The following is a 23,953-nucleotide window of genomic DNA, read 5'->3' as shown; positions in this document are numbered from 1 at the left end:
GTTGTCCTGCTGCCCTCTTGCTCCCCAGAGGGCAACAGCAGCGGCCATAATTTACAGCAGCCTTTAGGTTCTTTTAATGACTTCAGAGAAACATAACAAAGAGGAATATTACACTTGGTATTTCCATGTTTGTTTTCATCCTCTAAAAGCCAAACACACAATTCATATTTTCAGATAGTTTTGGTGTTGCCAACCTTATGTAATATTGGAAGTAGTAATATTTGCCTGTTGATGGGGCAAAGTTACAAAAAGTCCTCTTAAGCAGAGTTCTTCCTCTAGAAGGAATGCAGGTGACAGTCGGGGTCTCAGAGTGGAGATATAGGCTAAAACAAGGTTTAATTTTATAGGAAAATGCAAACAATTGTGCTCCTCTGCTTGGTTCCATGTTTATTGGTACCTCTTACCCCAACTGTAACCGAGGGCTCTTCAGAGGATCCTTAGAAACAAAACTCAATACAAATACAACCAAATTAGAGCAAGTGAGTCATCTGACCTTTTCTTTAAAGCTACAGGATGTCGGGTCCAGCAGGGACATGTTTGGTGAAGTTGGTCTGTATGAAACCTAAACAAAGCAGAGTAGCACACCACTCTGGGGCCCCAGATGTGCACGTTTGCCACTAGGAGTGTGTGTGTTTGGGCTGGCAAGGAGAACCCTTAGAGAATCGGGGTTGATGCGGAGCCTTCCCACACATTGGGTAGGATGGTACCCCTGGGTGATGATACCCTGATGTTGGCACCCCTTTTTAACACCACCTTTGTCATCACCTTCACAACGAACCACCTGCATCCTTATCACACTTGCTACACATGAAGCAGAATTTTTTTGCAGTCTCTTTTCTACTTCTGTGTTTGTCAGGGGTGAGAAGAGAAGCAGAAAGGAGATTCCCACGGTCACTTGGGACTTGCCTTTCTCCACCACTGCCTTGTCCCCTCTGCTCCTTCTCTGGACTTGGGAGGTCAAGAATGCCAAATTCCTGCTGCTAGCCTTCTGCCTGGCCAGCGCTGGCGTTGGCTTTTCCAGTTTGTTGATCACATCGCTACATGGAACTTGAGGGTACAATGGCTTTTGCAGCACTTCTGATGATCAGTGGCTATGGGCTTCTCTAGCATAGCACAAAATGTTGAAGATAGCTCTCAAAACATGTTCTTCCTAACAGAGTTTGGTCTAAAGCAAAACTATGAGTAGAAACAGAGGTGTGGTGAAGGGTGTGTAAAAGTTGGCTTTATTAGGTCAATTTTGTGCATCTCCTGCTAATGGTATTGATCCTTCATATTCTTCAGAGCTACTTGTTTTCCTGCTGTCTTGTGTTCTTTCTCGCCAACATTTTTTCAACTTGTTTTCCTGCAGCGAGTCCCTGCTACTTGATGGGCACCAGAGGAGCACTACACTGTACAAAAAACTCAAGCTTAGTACACAACTCAAGTTTTATTTAAACTTCTAGCACTGAGCTTGCAAAGATGTCCTGAACTGGCTGGGTGCTGGGTCATCTGCCCTGGCGCTCAAGCAAGTTTAAGGAGTGCGAAGGTGGTCCTTCTGTCTCGGGTAACTCACGAAGTTACGTTTCAGCTTCATCCTGAAACCTCCCTCAGCCTCTTCCTTGCCAGGGAGCAGCAAATGCGGGGGCTGCCTGGCAGGGATGAGCTGGGGTGAGGCCCCGTGGGTGGGTGGCAGAACCGGGTGCTGCCAAACAAGATCCAGCAACAGCCCCAGACTCGGCAAGGGCTGGGGGCCCTCGGCTGAGCCAAATGGGCCCCTGAGCAGGGCTGGGTGGGGGTGTCAGGTGAGGTCCGTCAGGGTCATTAAGACCTAATAGTGCCCTCAGGGCTGTGATGTCTCACTTGACAGAATTCTAGGATTTTCATATGCTTGAATTTTAAGAGACCAAATATTAAGAACAGCTTAAAATCTGTATTTTAAAGGCCAGGAGCGTCAGCTTTCTCCTGATTAAAAAAATCCAAACACACACTCACACCCCCACCCCGTTCAGCACATGTGCACAGTGAATTTCAGTCCTGCACTATTAAAAACACACATTATTGCAAAATGTCCTGTCCTTTATCTATAATCTGGCAGATGTCATGGCCTTAGGATTTGTGGAAATCTTCAGCTGTGGAATATGCAGTATTAGCCTCTGTAGGATTTACGGCCACATTTGTTCTCAAAGAGGAAAAAATGTTTCAGACCAGAAAATTTAAACCCCATATATTAAGCCATTATTTAATTAAGAATTTCCAAAAGAGGGCCTATCCAAACTGGGGCTTACTATCGGCCTCTTTGAATCATAAAAATGTTCAAAAGCAAAATATGAACAGGATGAGGGGACAGGTAAGTGTGTGCGCAGATTTTTGGCATCCGGTACACCCTTGGGGCAGATTTCTCATCCAAGATGAGAGGCTCCCCTGTAGCTGCCACAGTCATGGTACTTAATAGTTCAAATTAATGGTTAGCCCTAGGTACATTAGCTTGGTCTGGATATGGCAATTTTCTAAGGCTTTTTGCACCGCTGAGCAATCCTGTTGGTTTGTGGATCAATGTCTGAGTTTGGATGTCAATTTTCCCACAGTTTAAAATGAGGTTATCATAGCAGGTGGTTTGATTCAGGATCTTATACAGTGTATACTTAACTTTATATAGAAAATAAGTTGGTTTTTATGGTGCGTCAGTAACCTTTACAATGATAGCACTCTTTACGCATGAATTTTTGTTTGGAGACAGATATTTGCTAGGCTTTGGACGATGCAGAAATATGGGCTCTGTAGAGTTAGCATGAAGCTTTACAAGCTTTTCTGTAATTGGCTCAGTGATAACTGAACAGCTAAAAATTGAAGATACAAAATGTTTTAATGCATATTCACATGGGATACTCTTCATATTGGTCTGGTCATTAAAAAGCTGGTTCTATCAGTATCTAAAATTGGAGAACAGTGCATTTGTTATCGTTTATGAAGACTCAGCAGCACTAAGTGCTTCCTGTGGAGCCCCAGCTATTCCTGCAGAGAGTCTATGCTCCGCTCCCTTGCAGCTGCCGCTCCCTTGTAGTTTGTCTGCAATAGAACTCAAGGAAAAAACATGTTCATCTCTATATTTACAACCAAAGTTTATAATTGGTTGCATGGCTGTGCTTTGGGAAGAATGCATTAGGGATTTCCAGCAGCCATGTTCCTTGCAATTTGATTTTTCTCATATTTACTGTACATCTCTCACAGACTGGTTATTCATTTGTGGCAGTCTGCCATGTTGTGTGCTTCCAAGCTACCCTTCATCGCCTCTCTGCACTCTGAATGTGAGTGCTAGAAGGCTCATTGGGACGTCTCTAAAATTGCTGTGGTTGGTCAAATGTGCTTGCAAAAACCTATCAATTTCTGTGCCTTCAGTGTTAGCCGTGCAAACTCACCTTCACCGAATATTCAATGTTTCCTTGCAAAACTACCTTTGTATAACACTTTTCACTGGGTCCATATTATTCAATTTCACTATTTTGTACTTATTCTTTCCTCTTGTTATTTTTTTTTTTAAATAAATTGTACCAGTATCCCATTAAGCCTTTTTCTGCTTAAACATTCATAGGGCAGAAAATGATTTGTAGAAGTATGAAGTACCTATAATGTGGCTGGTGAACAACCCAAATAAAGTAAGTACTTTCAGAAATCAGTACGGAGAATACATGTAGAAAAACAATGACTATCATTTTAAGATGCACTTAAAATTCAGCTTTTAATATATTTTCCTACCCTGGATCTTTTTTGTCTTACCCCCTCCCTGGAAAATATGTAACTTTGGAGCTATTTTTTCTCACTGCAATAATATTACTTAAAAAACAATCTTCTTGCATATCTTCTAAGAACTGTAGCAGAGATCCTTGTAACATTTATTGAAGTTTTCAGGGTAATTGAGCTTTGATGGAGCATGGACATAGAAATAAGCTGGACAACTGCCAGGAGCCATTTCTTAAGTGCAAAGAGGTATTTGCACTTTGGGGAAGTAATACACGCAGAATGCACATAGTATAGCAAAAGCTGACAGGATAAATCCTGGCTATAGGTCAACAGCGTTATCCTAACATGGGGTTAAAATTGGGATTTTGTATAAAGCCATTCTAAATGACTTTTAAAAACATTAAAGAATGAAATATTGACTAGATTCTTTATTATTCCAGAATTTGATCTTATTAGAGACTCCTTTAGCTACAAATGTAGTGCTGTTCTTGGTTTCTTACTTTACTGAGGCCTCTGTTACCTGATTTTTATTATTTTCTTTTTTTTTTTTTTTAATACTTCCCACCCCTTCCATCAAAGGAAGACTGGCCTTCTGTTAAGGTAAAAGTTTGGAATTGAAGGGGAAAATGTGCTATTGCCATTTAAAACTCTCTCAGGCACTTACCAATGAAATTGGAAACCCGAGTAATTACACTGAAATCTGCTAGCCACGTTTTTCATAGTTGGCCATAAATTGTTGCTGCATTATTGCAGAAATGTGGCGTGAATGCAGAGGCTAGTGCTGGGCCAACAGCGTGAACACCGTGGATGTGTATATTACGTGCAGCACCCGCGTTTGCATCAGTGAATGACCAAGAGAAACCAACGTGTTTCTGGGCGCTTACACCTTGCAGTTAGGAAGAGAGCGCTTTGACCACAGTGACCACCGCCTGAGTTAAGATGCTGGGAACAGGCCACTGCTCAGATTTGGCAAGGCGTTTCCCATTTTCCTGTTTTCCTCCTTAGGAAGATTACAGAGATTCATAGCAGGATCTGCTGCTTCATCTCAAGAGCATTGTTTTGCACAGCCTTAAAATGGTAGGGGTTACACAGGACAAAAAAGGGGGACATGTGGTTCCATACAGTTTGAAACAACTAAAAATTAGTTTCAGGCTCCAGCATTAGTAGCACAGCCGTGACTCGGCCTTGTCGCTGTTGGGCAGGTGGTACCTGGCTTTCAAGGATGTGCAAGGACTTCAGGACATCAAGGGCTTCCTGCTATGCCCTCTGTAAAAGTTCAGAGGTAGGTCTCTGGCTCAGATGGGCAGGAGACAAGGCTGAGAGAGCACCCATATAGGTGTGTGTCGTATCTTGTGTTCGTAGGATCAAGGCCCAGCACAAACGCTGCAGTGGTTTTCATTCATAGGGCATTATCTACAGGCAGTCTGTGGCTGGATTAAGGCCCCTTTGAGCCACTTAGGTGGTAGAAAGGTGATGAATATCAGAATGAGCACAAGTCTTAATAACGATGATTATTCTCACCAGGCACATTCCCCCCCATCCTGGCACATAAACACAAATCCAGCTCTTATGATTCTTGGTTTGTAATAGCTGATGGATAATCCTCTGTTTTGTTAATGCATTTCGCCATCTAAATCTGGGTCGGGGAAACTGGCAGGAGCGTACTACTTGCTCTACCCTGAATTAGCAGAGCTGCTCATCAGATAGTGACTTGGTAAATCCTTTTCCTTTTTGCTTCCTGCCTCTGCCCCTCTGGAGAAACAGGGCGTTTATGATAAAAACCACTGCAATTCTGATAATTGTCGTTATGAGTAAAAGACCTATTTAGTTTCATTCTGACACACAAGAATTCCAAGAACAATTATTGCTCTTGATTAACAATGAACTCCAACCCGCGCGTACCAAAAGAGGTTTGTTCCGCAGTCCTGTATTTACCTGTGTGGGCTTCCAAACCAGCCTGTCGTGGTTTTTTTTCTGCTGTTGCTTTGCTCACGTAAGAGGAGCTCTTTGTAAACATCTGCAAGCATCCCGCTTCAGAGCCCCCTTTGAGATCTCCTGTGCCAGAAAGGCTGCAAAAACTTGACAAGGAGGCAGTAGGTGATTTAGTATCAGTATTGCCTCCCCTGCTGAGAAGTCTGTTCTCAGAGGTTTTGGTGCTCCCTTTGTTTTCTCTGTCTCCACGTGTTTTCTGTTGTATGAGCTCTCTTGAGGAAAGAAGCTATCTTTTTTTTTGTTGTTGTTGCTGTTACTGGTTTATTCGACAGCAGGGACAGCCAACTTCTGATCCCGTGGCTGTAGCTCTACGCATTATTCAAGTGCAAATAAATAAGCTTGTACAGTGTATGTTTAACAAGGAAGGATGTAGCTCTCGTAAATCATTCCCAGTCTCTTTTAGACAAACTCAGAGACATTTTCTGCGTAGCTGTTGTCAGACACAGAAGGAAACAAGCACTTAAATGAACAAATCTAATGAAATGATATTATTTAAATAGTCTTATTTTTTCTTCCGATTTTGTTGTACTGGTATTAATTTTGTAAGTCTGATGGGAATGTTTTAGTTAGGTCTGAAGTACATAGAGATCATGAGTGAATCCAAACGGAATATACTTCGTAATGTGCTTGCTGCATAATAACATAGAGGTTTTGTGCCTTTTGTGCGCGTGTTGATATGGGGGGAAAAAAGAGATTTGTTGGTATCTCAGTAATTGCAAGAAAGGACAAAAAATTCGAGGTCTATTTGCTAAGCACACCTGGCTTCCTCACTAATTTCTTATGGTGGTAGATACACATTTGTACAATATGCTATTGCTGAGTCTCTTATGCATGCAATTTCAGGCTGCAGACAAAAGGTTTACTTTGGGACTGCCTCTCAGCTAATAGTTATGCAGCATTTTTCTGTGCAACTTGCATAAAAATCAGGCAGATTGCAAAATCAATGTTTGCCTTCTGTAAATTCTCTCCCTATGCATGAATTTCTCATATTCCAAAATGTCAGGTGAGAAAAGCCCCTGCTACGGTATGGTAGCAAAATGTCCCCGTGATAGCGTAATCTGTTCGTTGTGCTTGAGGCCTGTAGCATGCTAAGTTAAGGACACAGATCAGTTTATTTTGCATTAGTTCATAAACCTTCATTTAGCATTAATGTACAGTATCATACAGTTTAACAATGGCATGGCTATTTGAGGAAATGGAGACGACATTTGCATACTAACAATAAAGAAGGGATAAACACCATTTCACTTGAAAGGCAGAATTAGGAACAGAAACAGCAAATGTAGATTAAATGATTAGAATCATTACTTCCAAGCCATTTAGGATTTCTTTTCACTGGCAGGCACTGCTAGCCCGCTTTTATGCAGCAGGGAGAGATACGCTTCTCCCGTGTATCTTCTTGTGTTTCCTCCCACCTCCTGAGAGGTGCCTTCTGGGCATTCTATAAAACTTCATTGGGATTCTGAGGTATGAGCTATTGCTTGCTATGTGGGAAAATCACAAAATATGTGGTAGCCAGAGGCAGAGGAGAGGATGAAAGGTGTCTGAAAGAACGTCTGATGCTGTCACTCATGATATAGAGCAAAAGACCTGGAGTGTTGTGGTCCCGTGTCTTTTGTTGGGCTGGCTGATCTGTCTGGTTTTCCTTTTCATCTCTGAGTGTGGTTTTGATGAAGAGAAAATATCTCTCTTAATTTTGGGGAGGGGTTAACCAGGTCGTATAGCTTTACATTATGACTGAACCCATGCTTCCTTTATCTTCCTTTCTACGCAGTTGGTGGGGGTGGGGGTGTGTGTTGCATCAAAGTACCTATGTTTACTATTTCAGTACTTTCTGCAAACATCTTCATTTGCTAGAGGGTTATAGAAACCAAACATAAAAGCCGACCAAGACAGGCTAAGTAAATTCAACAGTCTGTTTGAATCAAAGTTTCCAGACTTTTTAAAATGGGTATTTACTATTTTCTAATTCTCTGGGGATTGTGACTCTGTGGAAACGATTTATATGCATTTGAAATTAATCAAACATTTTGGTCTACATCACAAATGTACTGCCTGCAACAAGAACAGGGTTGCATAGGTCCTCTGGAAAGAGGCAAGAGTCTAGGTAGTTATTCCAGTGCTGTTCTGCCACCTTGACCTCAGAATAACAAATAGGCTCGTTAATGGTGTCATTGCTTAAGAAAGGCCCAAGAACTGTGTGGACTAGAGTGCGATGGGTCAGGTGCTGCTTAGACTCAAAAATGAAGGCAGGGAGGAAGAGTCTTGTATCTAGAGGTCCTGCTATTGAGGAGGTGCACAGACACTCCCATTACTGTTGGAGGCCTTTCCTCATAGGTCTTGCCTTTAGGTCTATGCACGTATTGTTGTGCTCTAAATGTACTTGCCCTTGTATCTGCACAGGGGGCAGAAAGACCATTAAAAAGGATGCTTTATTCCCCCTGTTGTGATGTGTGCTTTTTCAGTTATGATACAGAAGTGTGTGATAAACTCTTTTGTGCACAAAGGAGTACGGTTTCAGGTCTTTACTCTTTTCCCTAAGAGGTTGGCCATTGTGCAACAAAATGGAAAAGCAGCATTCAGCTGTAACTAAATTTCATCTGCTTCTGAGAGTATATTTAGGGTATGTGATGTCTCTTATTTGTGCGTTATTGCAAGCTGCCAACCTAAGCTGTGCAGCATTCACATTGGCGGTGCTGACTCGAACACCTCTAAAGATGAAACTAGGCTGCCATGACAGATACCAGGCCTTACTGAGGACCTATTCTCCAGACTTTTCTGCAAATAATACCGATACCTGTGGTGAAGAAAATTAATTGAATCATTTTGCGAGTCAAACAGATTCACTATTTTATTTCCCCCATATTAGTAGTTCATGCAATCTCTTCATTGACTTATTCTCCATCTATTGGGCCATGTATAATCTTAGTTCTGTTTAAAAACAGACAAAAAGCTGTGCTTTTTTTTAAAAAAAATTTCAACTACTTTAATTATGCCAAGTTTCTGAAAGAGTACTTGAGGTGTCTGCTACTGTCAATCTCTGCTGTTGTATCATCTCATATGATTCTTCTCCACAGATAATAATTCTTTACCCATGAGAATGTTTTCATTTTGTTCTGAAATGAAAACAAGGAGCAGAGGAGCTGATTTGCATTATATTGATTAAAACTTATTTTTCTTCAATAAAATCAGATAGAGTTTTCTCACAATATTAATTCTATGATGAGTGCCACAAGAGAAAACACAGTACGAAAAGATACAATGTTAAATCCAATATGCTTAAACAAACTTCACCATTCCACTAATTCCTAAATATATGGAGACAATATCTTCTGAGTATCTGAGTTACTATATTTCCACAGAAAAAAGATCTGGCTAAATCCCTAAATACCTGTTTGCATCATTTTACAAATGCGGAAGTTATAGTCATTCTTCATTTAGGGTGAGGAAGTAATATTTACTTTACAAAATTTAGTCCAAAAAATTTTAGAATTTGCAAAGTCTCTGAAAAGTTTTGTATTACTTGGATCTTATGTCTGCATTTCTATGTTCAAATTAGTAACCAAGTTGAAAAGACAAAAGAGAAAGAGGGAAAATTGAAATTGACCAGTAGTATAAGAATAAAATACTTGGGATACCAGAGATAGCGAATTAAGTCTTAAGTATAGTTTAATTTCACTTTCTTCTATTAATGTTTTATGACCTACTTTGACATTACTGAACGTAGAGAAGGGACATGGGTATTTCTGAGTGAGTTCTACAATCTCTGAGTTATAAATTCTTATCTTTGCAAAGGTCATTGAGTCAGGACTTTCACACAAGGGCACCCTAATATTACCTGGGGAGGGACTTGCAAAAAGCACTCAGAATAAAAATAAGCTATCTTGTCTCAATCACTAAATTAAAATGTGGGTCTTCCTACCACCACGTGTAGTGTAATATGCACTTAGATATCGCTTGCAACTACTTACACAGCACAAGTCCACAGGAGTAAAACATCAGGTAGTCCTTCTGTCTGTCCTCTTACAAGACACAATTTTTTTTCCCGCCCCTTCTGAAGTCATTGAAATGGAAGATTTTGTGAGAGCATTCATTTAACGTCTGCCGGCTGGGACCCGAGAAGCTTTTTGGGCTGTATCACCGTTTCATCCTCTGGCTTTACCCAGAAGTTTTTAGCACAATTCCACATGAGTTTGAACTGTTCTATCACACCAGTCAGCTGAGATGTTACTATTAGCTCTTGTTTGGTGGCTGGGTTTGCTCTGCAAATGGAGTCTGAGGCGCACTGTACTTCAGTCTTGAGCCCGTTTCACTATGGGTTTTCAGGAAGCAATTTTGGCATAGGGCACCAAAAATGAACCTTCCTTTAAGCTGAATATTTAAGTTTTCCTGACTAAGTCACTGTCTTCTAGCCTGGAGTTTTCAGCCTATTGCCCATGCAGGAAAAAACCCTTTGACAACATGATCACATAGGAAACCGTGTATGCTAAAGGTGCAATAATATATATGCCTTCTGCCTTTAAAAATGAAAATGGAAAAAAAAAAAATACAAACCAGCTCCAAACATAGATTTCAGAGCTAGTCCTGGAGTCTTAGATCCAAAATGTAATCAATTTCATAAATATCATTTTTGATGCACTTATTAAAAATGAAATAAAAGTTGAGCTAATTAAAATAAAAAAGAAGCCTGATGCTTTAGCAAAGCACTGTGGAGCCACTGGTGGTAAAATTGCTGGAAAAGTAATAATGCCTCATGATTAGATACTAGTTTTCTCCAGCTGTGCTGTTTTCACTACACTGCTAGGAGTAGATGCTTTGTTTCCTCTGGGGTGATACAACTTGATTTAAAAAGGAAGTCATAAACTATAACATATGATACTGAGAAATAAGGTTATTAAAGGAATTAGCAGACAGTAAGCTGCTGAAGGCTGTCAGGGTCTATAAAATTAGAGTGGAAACAGTATTTGTTGACATTTGTTTTATTTTCAAGGCTGAGGACAGGAAATCCGAATGGAGTGTGAAGTTGTAGGGTTCTGGTAACTTGTAAGGAAGTGTGAGTGCTTCTATAAAGATATATTTTTGAGAAAAATGCAGAAGTGATGATAAGACTGTCTGAAGAGTTTCTGATATGTGTAAACAGTCTGCGGGTAATTAAAATTGAAATTTTAGAAACACTGCCTATTAATCACCTGACAAAAGTTAGCTTTGTGACCTTTTTGCAATGATTCCGGTACTTCACTGCTGCTGTTGCTGTCTTCAAAAAAAGTCTGCTAATGTCTCTTGGCTGCACTTTGGCTGAGCAGATGCACAAGAGGAAAGTTGGCACGCTGTCTGTGTGCTTCATAGGTTACAGATATTCTATCATCTCATCACTGATTTATACTGAGGGCAATAAAACACTTGCAGGATTCAGTTTTTCTGTGGGTTTTTTATTTTTTTGGTATGAGATTTTTATATTGGGAATATACTTCAATTTGCAGGATGCAAACTGGTATAAAAATAAATAATTTAAATAACCCAGAAAACTCTGTGCTTCTAAAATATTTGAAAACATTACTCTTCTCCACCCCTTTGCCTTGGGAATCGAGGGACTGTGCCTCATCGGTCCCAGCTTGAACGGTTTTAGATCTGCTTCAGATTTTGCCCAGCTGTTCATGGCTCAAAGAGCGAGTCTCTAAAGCAACATTTCTGGTGTTGCAGCCACATCTGTGCCTTCCTGCCCACAGCCCCGCAGAGGCGGACACAGAATGGCGAACTGATCGGCCTCTGCAACCCCGTCACGTTATAATATACGTAGCTGTACCATTACATATATGGGGACATTGCTACATTTTTATTTCAGTAAAAATACTGCTATAACAATTTGGATAAATTTTGGTTTTGGAGAACAAATACATGCCTGAAAGGCCTTTTTTTCTTTAAAGTTGTTTAATAAGCAGTGTGTTTCCCCTCTGGGGACACATGAGGGGATTAATGTGCTCTATTATACTTCTCTGCATAAATCTCTCTGGGAAGTCAAAATTGATTCACTACAATTGTGGTTATGGCCTGAAATTTCACTGAAAAATACTGTAGTTCCCAATCTTGCTGTCCACATTCACCGTTCTAAAATACTGAAATAAGATCATATCATCTCATTGGGACCAATTTTCTTCTGTCATATTTAAGCACTACAGAGGTTTTAACGATTTAATAGCTATATTTCACTGCTTAACAAGAGAAATACCATAATATTTCTCATCCTGTTACAAATGCCCCTCTCCTGGTGCTCTGTTATTAAATATAGATTAGCTTTCCTGGGAAGAAAAGAAGTGCTGTCTTGTTCTGATGTTTTAGATCTTTCTTATTGTTCTCCTAAATAGTTTGCAGAACTCCTATTCTAATCCACAGCATGATCACTTCTATTTTCAATATTTAAATGCTAAACAACATTGTTTAAATAACTTTTTGATCAAAGAGGCTGGTACTCTGTGCAAAGTTTTCTACCCATCTCCCAATGGCTTGCGTCCAAGGGTTATGGGAGTTGGGCACCCTGCTCTTCTGTGTCCCTGGGAAAATACATATCCAGGGGAGGAGGCTGGATCGTTTGCCTAGAACGGAGCTTGAGAAAACACTAATTCTAACAGTTGGACTGAATTATATTGGTTACACTGAATAATAATTTCGTTTTAATGATGTTCTTTATGTAGAACAGAAAATCAGAGCTAATCATACGAAGCACTTTTTTTGGCCTTCAGCCTTTTTACACTTAAGCTCTGTCAGGTAATGAACAGGAACAGTCTTTTCAAATATAGACAGTATTTAATGAAGATGCATAATAATTTGCCTATTGCAAAAGCAAACTCAATATGAGAGACCAAAAGTGGCATTTTTCCCATCTCTCTTTTTCAATTCGTGAATAACGATCACTTTAATCTTTAATCTTTTGGTCACATGCCAATTGCTAAGCAGACTTCTCTAGTGTATCTTTGAAGGCTTGCTGCTGCTTCTTTTTCTGAGAGAGAACTGTATGTCAAGAGAAGTTATTGGCTTGAAATGGAAATAGTCTTAAACTTATCGCAGTGAGCCAGAATTTTGTGTCCTTGCTGAAAGCACGTCATACTTCTGAGCAAGTGAGGAGGGAGATCAGTTTTGTGTCCTTGCCCCACTTCCAGTTTCCTGCTTGTAACCACATTAGAACGACATGTCCAGCTTTTCTGGATATCATGCATTGAAATCATTGTCAATGAAGTTGACAATGGTGGCATGGTGACGTTACCATTCTGCAGTAAGACTTCTGATAGTTATACAGCAAGGTGCACGGAGCCTTTTGCCTGTGACACCTGCCAACCGCAACAAGGAAAGAAGCACCAGGATATCTGAAACACTCATACAATATTTGGATAGGCAATGATTAAAGTCTAGCTATCTAATATAGTAGCACTAACATTGCTATGAATAATAGATCATCTTTTTATTTTAAAACTAACCTTTTGATTTAAACTTCTATGAAATTGGTTTTGGATTACTTTATTTTCATTTTGAATATGTGCTTCTTTTTCCTTGTTTCTAGTAAGGCAGAAAATGCCTTTTGAAAATCTCTGTGTTTCTGTTGACCGATACAGTTGTGTAGTTTTCAGCTTTAGAGAGTCTGGGTGAGGAGCTGACTTTTGTGTTTCAAAGGAATTGGGATTTTTAGAATGGCTTCTTCCTCTTCCCTCCCTCCCCCACCCCCAAAAAAAACCCCCAACCACCAACCCAAACAACCCAACAACTCGCCTCCATTTTATTTCAGTGGGAATCGATTATGTCATAAATCTATTAGTCATCTTCCAAAGTGCAAGCTAAAGTTTTGTTGGAAGACATAATTAATGCTTATAAAATTGTGTAGTGCATAGTGCTTTGTGTCCAACCTGGAAAGTGTGAGGGTGACAGGTATATTTTATACCGTATTTCAATATCCGTACTTCTCAGTAGGTTGTGACTGCCAGCTGTTTCCCAATAGCCTTTTCAGGAACAGGAGGACTTTTACTCTACTGTCCATAAAAATATGCCTCTGCTGTTGCCACTAAACTTTATGTAAGCCATAAAATATCTTTTGGCTCCGACTTGAAACACAAGGAGAATATTTGCACAATGAACAACAGACATTGTCAATGTTAATGTGTAATGTCTGTTGGCAGAGTTGTGTGTAAAGATTTTTTAGCCAGCCAAATGTTACTTCTGTTTCACTCAGAACTTATGTCTGTCATGGGATAGGAAGAATAACAGGTTGTATTAAAATTGCCTACAAGCGGTTTCATTTTCTTTCCTGTTGCTAGCCTTTTGAGTAACTCCTGGCAGCAATTATATCTAAAACATGTTAGTTTCAAGCCTTCTTTAGCCAACTGTGGATAGTAGAGTGCTGTACTGAAAATCTTATGGCAATTAAAAGAAATATTTATACGCACATATACATGTTTGATACAGATACCTTAATGGATGTATTCAAAGAGATATGCTAGGTCTTTAACAAAAATGCATAAAGGAATGGTCAAGTGTTGCAATTAATTTCACCAGTTTCTGACTTACTGTATTATTAGTATCCATGGGGACAATATTTGAATCAAATTGGACTATACCTGGAATAGAGATCTCAAGCTTCATAATAGATAGTGTGCTAAACCCATTTTCTTTTAATAGCTATCAAAGCTACACACAGCAACAGAGAATAAACAAGCCAATAATACGTTTACTTTTGTCACCATTTATCTTGTAATGTTGGAAGGCTTCAGTACTTGCTACTGTGAATAATACAGATGTATCTTTGTACATAATTTCTGATGTATGGAAGGTATGAATACTTAACTAAATCCTTGGATACAGAATTATAAACCAGACCTGTAGCCTATCCTCAAGTAATGGCACTAATTCACTTGTGGGTGGTTTTTTGGTTTTTTTTTTTTTACTTTAACAAGAAGTTTCCAGATCTTTCATGAGATTTTTCAGTCAAGACATTCAAATGAAGGGGGAGTTCATTACTACATGCCAAGGTATGAAGTTAGTCATTATTCTGTATGACGCTGTGGAGCAGACTATTGAACAGAGATGTTTTGCAACAGGCTTTTCTGAATCTAAACTATATCCAAATGCTTTTTCCAGGCTTGAAGAACATTTGCATAATATATGGAAGTAATAGACTGGAAGAAATTTACTAGTGGAATTCATCAAGAATCAGTCTTGGGATTAATTAAAAATATATTTTCAAGAATGATCCTTGTATAGAAGTTGTGCTGATGAAGCCTGCTGCACATAAAGATAAGAGGTATTGTCAGCACAAAGGAGTATTAGAATTTCATACACAAAACAGACCTGTAAGAACTGTGAGGATAAAAGTAAATAAAAATGACTAGTAAGAAAAGCAAATCCATGTATATGAGAAACTCTAACTTCTGCAAGGTGAGAACTCATCCAGTGGGAAGGCTTTAGGTATACAATTTGATAATAAGATGACTATGGTTGCCTGAGTGATGGAGCCATAAAAAGGCAAATGTAATCTTTCAAAGCACTGCAAATTATTTGCAATAGAGAGGGAAGTATGCTAATATTGTAATTGCACAAAGTGTTTTTCAGCTGTCTGCTGGAACACCATGTACAGTCCTGGTCACTCATGCTCAAAATAAAACCAATACCGACCAAAAAAATCCCCACCTGATACCGAAATTGGAGAAGAGAAGGGCTGCCAGGCATGTCACGATTTCAGAGCCTTCCTTATAAGAAAAAAAATAAGATAGGCTCCCTTAAATCAGTCATCCAAAGCTGGGATTCTTTCATAAATATGCCAGGGAGGTAAACAGCATGGACAGAGAAAAATTAGTTCAAGAAAGGTTGAAGATAAACCAAAGAACATGTGGCTATAAAATTACTCTCAGTATACTGAGAGTTCAGGTGAGGTTCCGAACCATTAGGGCAGCCAGGTACGGGATAGGGGGAAGGTAGCAAAATGTCCCTGGTGACTCCTGACGTTCCTTCCAGCTGTGTGCTCTTAAGAGTGCTTAGCATCATCCAAAAAGGAGAAAGAGGCCGGATAATTTAGTGAGACACTCAATAGTCCAGCTTTATGTGAACTTTGGAAATAACCCCAAACCAGTGTATCTCAGAGGGAAATGTGCTTACCCCACGTCGCAGCAGCTAGTGAACAGATCTGGTGTCTACTTTTAAAGTTTCAAGTTCGTGTTCTGAAATCGCAGTTGCGTGCACTGTTTTAAAGCATGGAGAAGATACAACCTTTGTGCTGAGTTGTGTGGTGTACTGGTTTTTCCTTCTGTCTTAGTATTAGCTTGTTATTGTTGTGAAGGTTTCTGATTTTTACTTTTTCTTGTGTACTATGAATGCATAGAAAGCCTTTCTATCTTGCTGCTTTTCCATATGCTTTTCACCATTAGTGTACCTAAACATCTCAGGATCCTGAGTGAAGTAGTTTTTCTGCTTTCGCAAGATTCCTGGGCTAAGTATTGTTCATATTTCACAACTGAGGGACCACAGTGAAGGATAAATTTAATAGTTTACCTATAGGTTTCCTTAGGGAAATCAGGAATTTAAATAAGATTTCAGAATTCTTATTTGGGTCCTACCCCGAAGGACTTCATTCTTTAATCATGTGAATGTTTACTATGGTGGGGGAAATTGGCAACTGATGGCCAGTACAGGTGTTATAAACAAGAGTTAAATTTTGAACAACTTTTCCTACAAGTGAAGACGGCCATATCAGCCAATGTCCCCCAGGTCTACCAGAGGAGAAAGCCAGCCGTTTGACCATGCAGCCATTGCTTGCATTAAAAAAAATAAAAAGGCAAACTGTATAGATATATTGGAAATATATCTATCTATATATCCATTAAAGAAACTTTAGATATAAGTCTATATGGTGTTTTTGAGAGTCTTTCACGCAAGGCATTCAATGTTTTTATGTCTATTCTCATTATTAACTGGGTTTATGCTTAATGGAAAGCTATTGAGAAGTGGGCAGTAACATCACCTGCCTATGGAAATAGAGTGGCATTGACCGAACCTTGCCTTTACCCCACAGGAAAGAAGCTAACCTGAGAAAATAAAAACAAAATGCAGGACAGAAGCATGTTCTGAATGTGCAGAATGATAATGTTAATTTGCATAAATAATCAGCACTGCAAACCCATATAAGCATTCAGCTACCACACTGTTCATAAGGGAAAAATCGGGCCCAAAAGCTTTGATCTGTCTTGAGCTCCTCCCCTGTAGTCAAGAAATGAGCAATTTTTTTTAATGCTTTGTAACTAAGAACTGAATTGCTGATTTTAAAAAAAGATTTTAAAGAAGTGTAAGCAGCTCACATACTGGCACTCATTACTGTACTCTTACACCTGGGCAAGCAATGGGATTTTTCATGTGTAGTCTTATTTATCTTGTGTATTTCCATAAGTGTGTGCATGAGTAGCTAATACAGATAGGCCGGAGCCAAATCCCCAGATTCAGGCACTTCTGAGCCGTGGAGTGTTCAAAATCCAAATCAGGGCTTTACAGCTTGAGCCCTTCTCTAATATTTATTCAGATTTATGATAAATGTAGTACTTCAGAGCTAATTCTTGTTCAGAATGTGGCCGTGGTTCAGTCGTGACTATAGGGTATAAATACTACACGTTTATTTCTGAGCCTGTAGACATTTAAGCCTCTGTGTTCTTCAGGGCTTTATTTATTTATTTGTGCCTTTGCTTGTTTGGTAGATGGCAGCAGATAAATGTTTCCTAACTGTGGATGTCTCATTAGTTTTGCTTTTAGTATCATCTGTCATGTGACAGCAAGTAACAGGGAATTTTTGCACATTTGTATGACCGTACTGTGTTTTTACTTATAGCTGCTTCTGTGTTTTCACTGGTGAAGTGAGGTGATCTATAAATATAACCTTATCCTTAAATACTGTCTTCAAGGAAAATGCATTTATACTATAACCAGAGCCCTATCACCTTGTCATTACAGCCCCACTGTTTTCGAAGAAGCAAGCTTGTTCTGTGATAGAGAAGGTGGAGACTGGGAAGCCGGCTCTGCTAAGCCTTGCCTAATGCAAACTGCTTTAGTATGCACATCACATCATGCCGGCTATACTGCAGGGAGCAGGCAGTTATCGCACAAGCGTGCATCCTCAGAGCCAGGATAAACACTCCGTTACTCTCCCTCTAAACTGCTCTTCTGGGAGGGAGAGAAAATAAATAGGGAGCGAGAGAGGCATTTGAAGTAACCTTTTTAAAAAGGAGGCAGCAGCCAATAGAACCTTTCTTTCCTTTTTTCCTTTTTTTTTTTTTTTCCCCACTTCTTACTAGAGAAATTCGTGTTACCTCAGCAATTAAGGAGAAGAGCCAGCATCTAGGGTTCCAGGCTGTGAGGGGGAGTAGCAACTTGTACCAGGTAGGAAGCCCTTTCAACATCCTCTTTAATTCATGGAGCTCCGTTACTACTTGCTATGTTACTATATGGTGGCTGACTTGTGGAGACCTTGTGTCTGCCAGCCACCGCTCCCCGAGTGAAAGAGACCTTGGGGAGCTTTAACTGCCAATGACCTTCAGGTATTTCTTGGAAAGACACTGGTACTTAGTGCTGTAAAACCATCTATACTTTAGTCTGACTGCTTAGAGGTGTGCATTTAGCATCAGGATGCAGCTGGGTGAAACTGCAGCTGTTACCCATCTACAAAACCATGTCACAAATGAGTAAAAATTAGCCATTTTATAATAACTGAAGCAGCTGCTCTGCATTTTTAGCAACACGGCTGTATTACTTTCCAAAACTTATTACCATAAATTCTTTGTGTGCTGGAAAGTAAGCAGATATGCTTTAGTGTATTCAAAGTTATTTTGACAGTTTTCTACTATATTTTCATAGTTGCTGATGCATATTTTATCAAGACTTTTCTAAACTTTCCTGAGGCAGCAATGTCTTGCATGGCAGGTTAATATTTGTGCTAACAAATAATTAGTGTAATAATTGTAGTGAGCTCGTTGCATTATTTGATTTACAGTAGTGCCTGCTGAGAGCCTGTGGGAATGCAGGCATCTCTTTTAGTGTTTGAGGGCTGGCGTGGGATGGAGCCCTAGGTCATATATGCTCATTTTATCTGCCTTAGTACTACAGAAGGACAGAGGGGAAAGTGAGGAGGAGGAGAAGTCTATAATTGGGCTTTGTGGTCCTGTTGTGCAGTGTTTTCTTCCTAGTACTTTGCGTTTGTGTTCATTCACATGAAGGAATTGTTAGGTGACATCTGTTCAACCTTTTTGTATTGTGACAATAACGTGATTAAAGAAGTTGTTTGAAAGCAAGAGTAGAATTTGCGTGCAACGAAGAAATAAGTTCAGAGCTTAGGAGTCAATCGTGCGAGGGTCACCATGTCTGTGGGACCCTAAGTTTCGTTGTTTGGTCAATAATAAGTTGCCGTCTCCTGAGCAGTAACGGAGTCTGAGGCAAACTTTTGCAAGCTTTAACATTCTCGTCTGTAAATCAGATCAGTGACAGCGAATTCTTCAGGGTAAAAACATGTGTGTATTTTTAAAGTGTAAGCAGTGGTGTGAGCAAGTATACCATGTCTAAAGATTCAGTGGCTTGCAAGAACACCTGAAAATAGTGTCCAAAACAGTCAGAGCTTAGGCACCGCTGCTGCGATAAAAAAAATACTGATAATAGTAGAGCTGTCTTGGATGAGCGTACATGCACCACCTCTTCTTGTACGTAATTGCTCTATGCAGAAATAGCTCCATATATATTGTTTAAAGGTGTCTTGTGACTCTTATCGGTAGGAAAAACTATTGAGGATGTCTAAATCCATAGCCTTTTTTCTGATGAGCATAATGAAAAAAACAATTCTTAGAAAATGAGAAATATATCTGACAGTAATAAAACCTAAGGAGGTAAAAAAGAAATAGCTCTGAAAATTATAGCTGTGAAATAGAGGTGAGATCTGGTTAGTGACCAGGGTTAGAGGACCTGGCAGCAGGTGAGAAGAGTTTTACCCTCTGTTTCATCTGTTCTGAGAAATTCAATGCTTCAGAGAATTCACACTTAGAAAGTACCAATTCAATTAGCAACTAAGATAGGAAGAAAACTGGAATGGGAAAGTGATGTCTTGACTTCTTTTATTTCTTATGAAATATGCGGTGAAGAAAATGATACCCATGCCCTTCTGGTTTTTTGACAGGTATATGTTTGATGTAAAACTGGAGTGAATTATTACCTTAAAGAGGAGAGTAAGGGTAGTAAGTTGAACATATTAATGGATTTCACTAGAAACTCTTATAAAATTCAGGTTTCAGAAAAGTTTAAGGCAAAGCACAGGTGGTTGGTGTTGGGGTTTTTTTTTGTTGTTTGGGGTTTTGTTTTGTTTTGTTTTTTAAACCTCCAGTGCAAATGCTCACTTCAGGAATATGTAAAATCCTTAAATATTCTAAGAAACAAACAAACAAAAAAATGTATCGAATCAGGACTTAAATTTCAGCTTTCACTTCAGGGTTTATAATTTATTAATTCATTGTCACACTTTAGGTCTGAGAGAAAGGACACGTCAGAGAACAGTCTATTGGGATATATAGATTTCTTAGTGTGGTATTGCTTGCAGGTCACTACCTTTCTATGCCTCAGTTTACTCATATGTAAATACAGGTGTAGGCAGCTGCCTGTTTGGAAATATATTGCAGATCTGAGTTTTTCCAGATTATCCTCATTCGCACTAGTGGTGCTTTATGTAGATTTGCCTTTTTGTGACTCTAGTCCACCTTGTAGCTTATGAATTTGACTTTAATAATTTTTCTTGGTGTGTTACCTATTGCTCACCCTAAAAGCCTGCTGAACAAACACTTTTTTCTTCATGACTAAAAATCATTTTTCACTTATAAAACAGGTAGCAAAAATCCATTTATGTTTCATCCCTACCCTGGAAGAGCCTACCTTTACTGCAGATAGCTTGGTGGGGTGTGTGGGATGGCCCCATCCCATTGGGAAATCCTCTTACCTTTAATGAGACCCCTCGGGAGCTCCAGAGTCACGGCTAGCAAATCTATGATGTCTACATATCTAAAAGATATTGGACTTACTGTCCCATAAATCATGTGATTTCTCAGCAGAAATAGTGCAACCGGTTATGCTGAGGGTTTTTTTTTAAATAGAAAAGTAGACTAATCTGACTACCAGGGGAATTACTAGCTGACATCCCTGTTTGTCACCTTGCAGTTTGTGGGTACCCCCTTACATCGGTGGCTTTGACAAAGACTCTATTCTTTCCCAGACCTTCTCAGTGATACTCCTTTCAGCATCCATGTGGTGGAGAACTGGGACTCCCAGTGCCATTGTAAATAAGATGAGGAAGCCTCAGATTTGTTGCAAAGGTCTTACCTGTTGACACATGAAAGAAAAGGTCCCTCTGCAAAAGTACAAATAATTGATGTTTCTTGGTGCTTTTTGACACTTTACAGCATCAAGAAATTAGCCTGTCTAGAGAGTATGCTGTTGGTATAAGGACTATCAAAATGCAATGTATGAAATTCTAGGTGTTGATGTAATTCTGTATTACTATGGGTCCCCAGAGTGGCCATTATCTTTTGATCTAGCTTTAGTTAATTTTAATAAGCTCCTTGGTGTTTGGAAGCAAAACACTAAATGCACAGTCCCAATAATGTATGATGACTCTGCAAAATTATACACGAGGATTTGCAAACAACCTCGCAGTATGCTTTTGTGGGCTAAGGGCTGCACAATTATACAATATACAATATACAATCATATGCAGACATGTCCACACTCAGGCATGTGTTATTTCTACTGTGAGCATGAAGGAGAGCATAAGACCAGATTTTTCTTTTTCCACTGTCAAGACATTTGGTAATGTTTTTCCAAATGAGCACTTGAAGACAATCAGGGACTTCTATACTTTACTTTCTATATAGGCAAGGGATTAGAATTAATGATTGAACTCAGGGGATCAGGATTAATGGTAAAACTGACTAACAAACGTGACTACCACTGGACTTCACTGCTAACTTCAAGAAAATAGTAAGTTACTTAACAGCACACAACTTTGAGACTTATTTAGGCAATAATCCCCAAGAAACCAATCATTACCAGCAATTTAACTGCTGGTTTGTTGGTTGCTGGGCCGTTAACATTCTAACAAACTGACTGTTAACTAAAGTAACAGCAACATCAAATTCTGAGCTGGATGTTTGTTCTGACTGTGTGTTTCATGTGATATAACTTCTTTATCTGTCCTACACTTTTTTAGCAGCTATGGGCTCATTAAATACTGTCTTCCCTGTTAGTGCCTTTTGATGCTATGTGGAAAGGCTGTGATGTTGCAGCTGGATTTGTAATACCTATAAGGCTATACTTCAGACAGAATGTGGGGATTTTGTTGTTATCTTTTTCCCTGAAATTTTATTACTGCTTTTTTAAGACACCTTATGTAATACTATTATTTAAATAATAATTAGGAAAAAAATCATACTATTTTTGGCTTTTTTCTAAATGAAATTATAACTTTGGATAGAAACTCATCCCTGGTCCGACTCAATCAGTCCTGGCAGCAGTGTTTAGTACGAGGAAGTTCTTCTGATATAAGTAAATCTTAAGCTGGGCAGAATTGGAAGGGGGGAATCTTGGGATATTTTGACCTTCTTATTCAGAGTTCAAAATTGAAAACAAAAGTATAGTGAGACACCCAGAAAATAAACTGGAAGTTGAACAGTGGCTATTTTAATAATTTTATTTGAAGTTCCAGGTTTATTTAATATTGTATTTCTAGTTCGGTTTTTTTTTACTGTTCAGTGGCCAGGAAAAAAAAAAAAAGAAAAAGAAACATGGTAGATAAAAAGAAATAATATTGTAAGTACAACAGCTGTTTTATCTTTGTGGGCCTTGCTTGCTTGATCCAGAAATCGTCAGTAGCTTAAGGTGCAAGTGTGCATGTGTTGACTTGGCATTAATGGAATTGAGGCGGGCAGCTCTACTAAGGCTGATTAGAACCATCACAAAATCTGCCATGCTACAATGAAATGAGGGGAGATGGATTTAGGTCAGTATCTAATGAACCCCACATACAATGTTGGCAGGAAAAAAAATCCTCAGAAGTTAAAGATGCAATCTGAGTAATTTAGAATTAAAAAAACCCCAGACACTGGTTTACATGAGTCTTTAGTCTGAATCTTACCTAGTACAGAAAATGTTACTGTGTTTCCCAATAAAAAGGAAATATCACACAAGTACTCGTACCGTATAGGGCTTAAAAAAGCCTGAAAAGACAAAACTTGTTAGCTTTTAGTATGTATTTTATGAAAACATTAGTCATCGTTTCTACAGTTCACAGGGTCTTATTTTTATATTTATTTTAAGCAACTGGGCAGTGTTAGGCTGATGGCTTTTTCCAGAGCTGGTAAAATTTGTTAGGACTAAGCTGCTATTGGAGAGCTGCAAGGGAGGCGGAGAGACGGGAAAGCAATTTTTATTATATTATAGTGCATTAGTTTGGTACAATAAATGTTGCTGTGAAGTACCTCTTTGGATAAACCAAGTTATTGTTGAAGGTACGGGGGGTGGAGAGGAGGAGGATCATTCTGTTCAGCACCTTTCCTAGCGAGATGTACAGCGATTTGAAGTCCCAGTAAAGCAGCAAAAGTAAGCAACTGAATTCTGAGGAATAAATTATTTTTGTGAAGTGGCTGTGCTGTTGGGTGTATATTTTCCTTCTATGCTTTTTCCTTGCTTCAGTGTCAGGCTGGTGCAAATCTCTTAGAGAAGATAAACATCATTAAAGAGAAACAGTAAAGGTTAAAAAGTCATTCTTATAGTGAACTTCTTTATTTTGCAACGTTCTTTCTTAAAATGACAGCTATTTAAATGAAAAAGGTTTTCCTAGTATAAAATATATCCATCAAGCTATTGACATTAGTGGCTTGTTGAAAGTGAGGCATACCCCAGTGTTCCAGGGCGGCTGGTAACTTTATTTACATTTGCCTACAAAACACCTGCCAGATTTAACATCAGACCACAGCATAATATAAGAAGATCTTTAAGTCTGCAGAAATGAATGACAGGCTTCTGTTTTCTCTTGCCAGGAAAAAAAGAATGCTAGTGTAAGATACTAAACCAGAAAAATGGCTTGTGTAGGACAAAACTAATTTGGCTTTATTAATAATTTATCTCTAGACCTTCTAGAAATTAGAGAGAATAGGCATTATTCAGCATATTTAGGTAAGAATATCAAAACCTGACTTTC

Source organism: Phalacrocorax aristotelis, chromosome 11 (genome assembly GCF_949628215.1).
Source record: "Phalacrocorax aristotelis chromosome 11, bGulAri2.1, whole genome shotgun sequence".
In the NCBI taxonomy this organism is placed as follows: domain Eukaryota; kingdom Metazoa; phylum Chordata; class Aves; order Suliformes; family Phalacrocoracidae; genus Phalacrocorax; species Phalacrocorax aristotelis.
The sequence above is the reverse complement of the archived record's forward strand: the minus strand, read 5'-3'. Positions refer to the sequence as shown.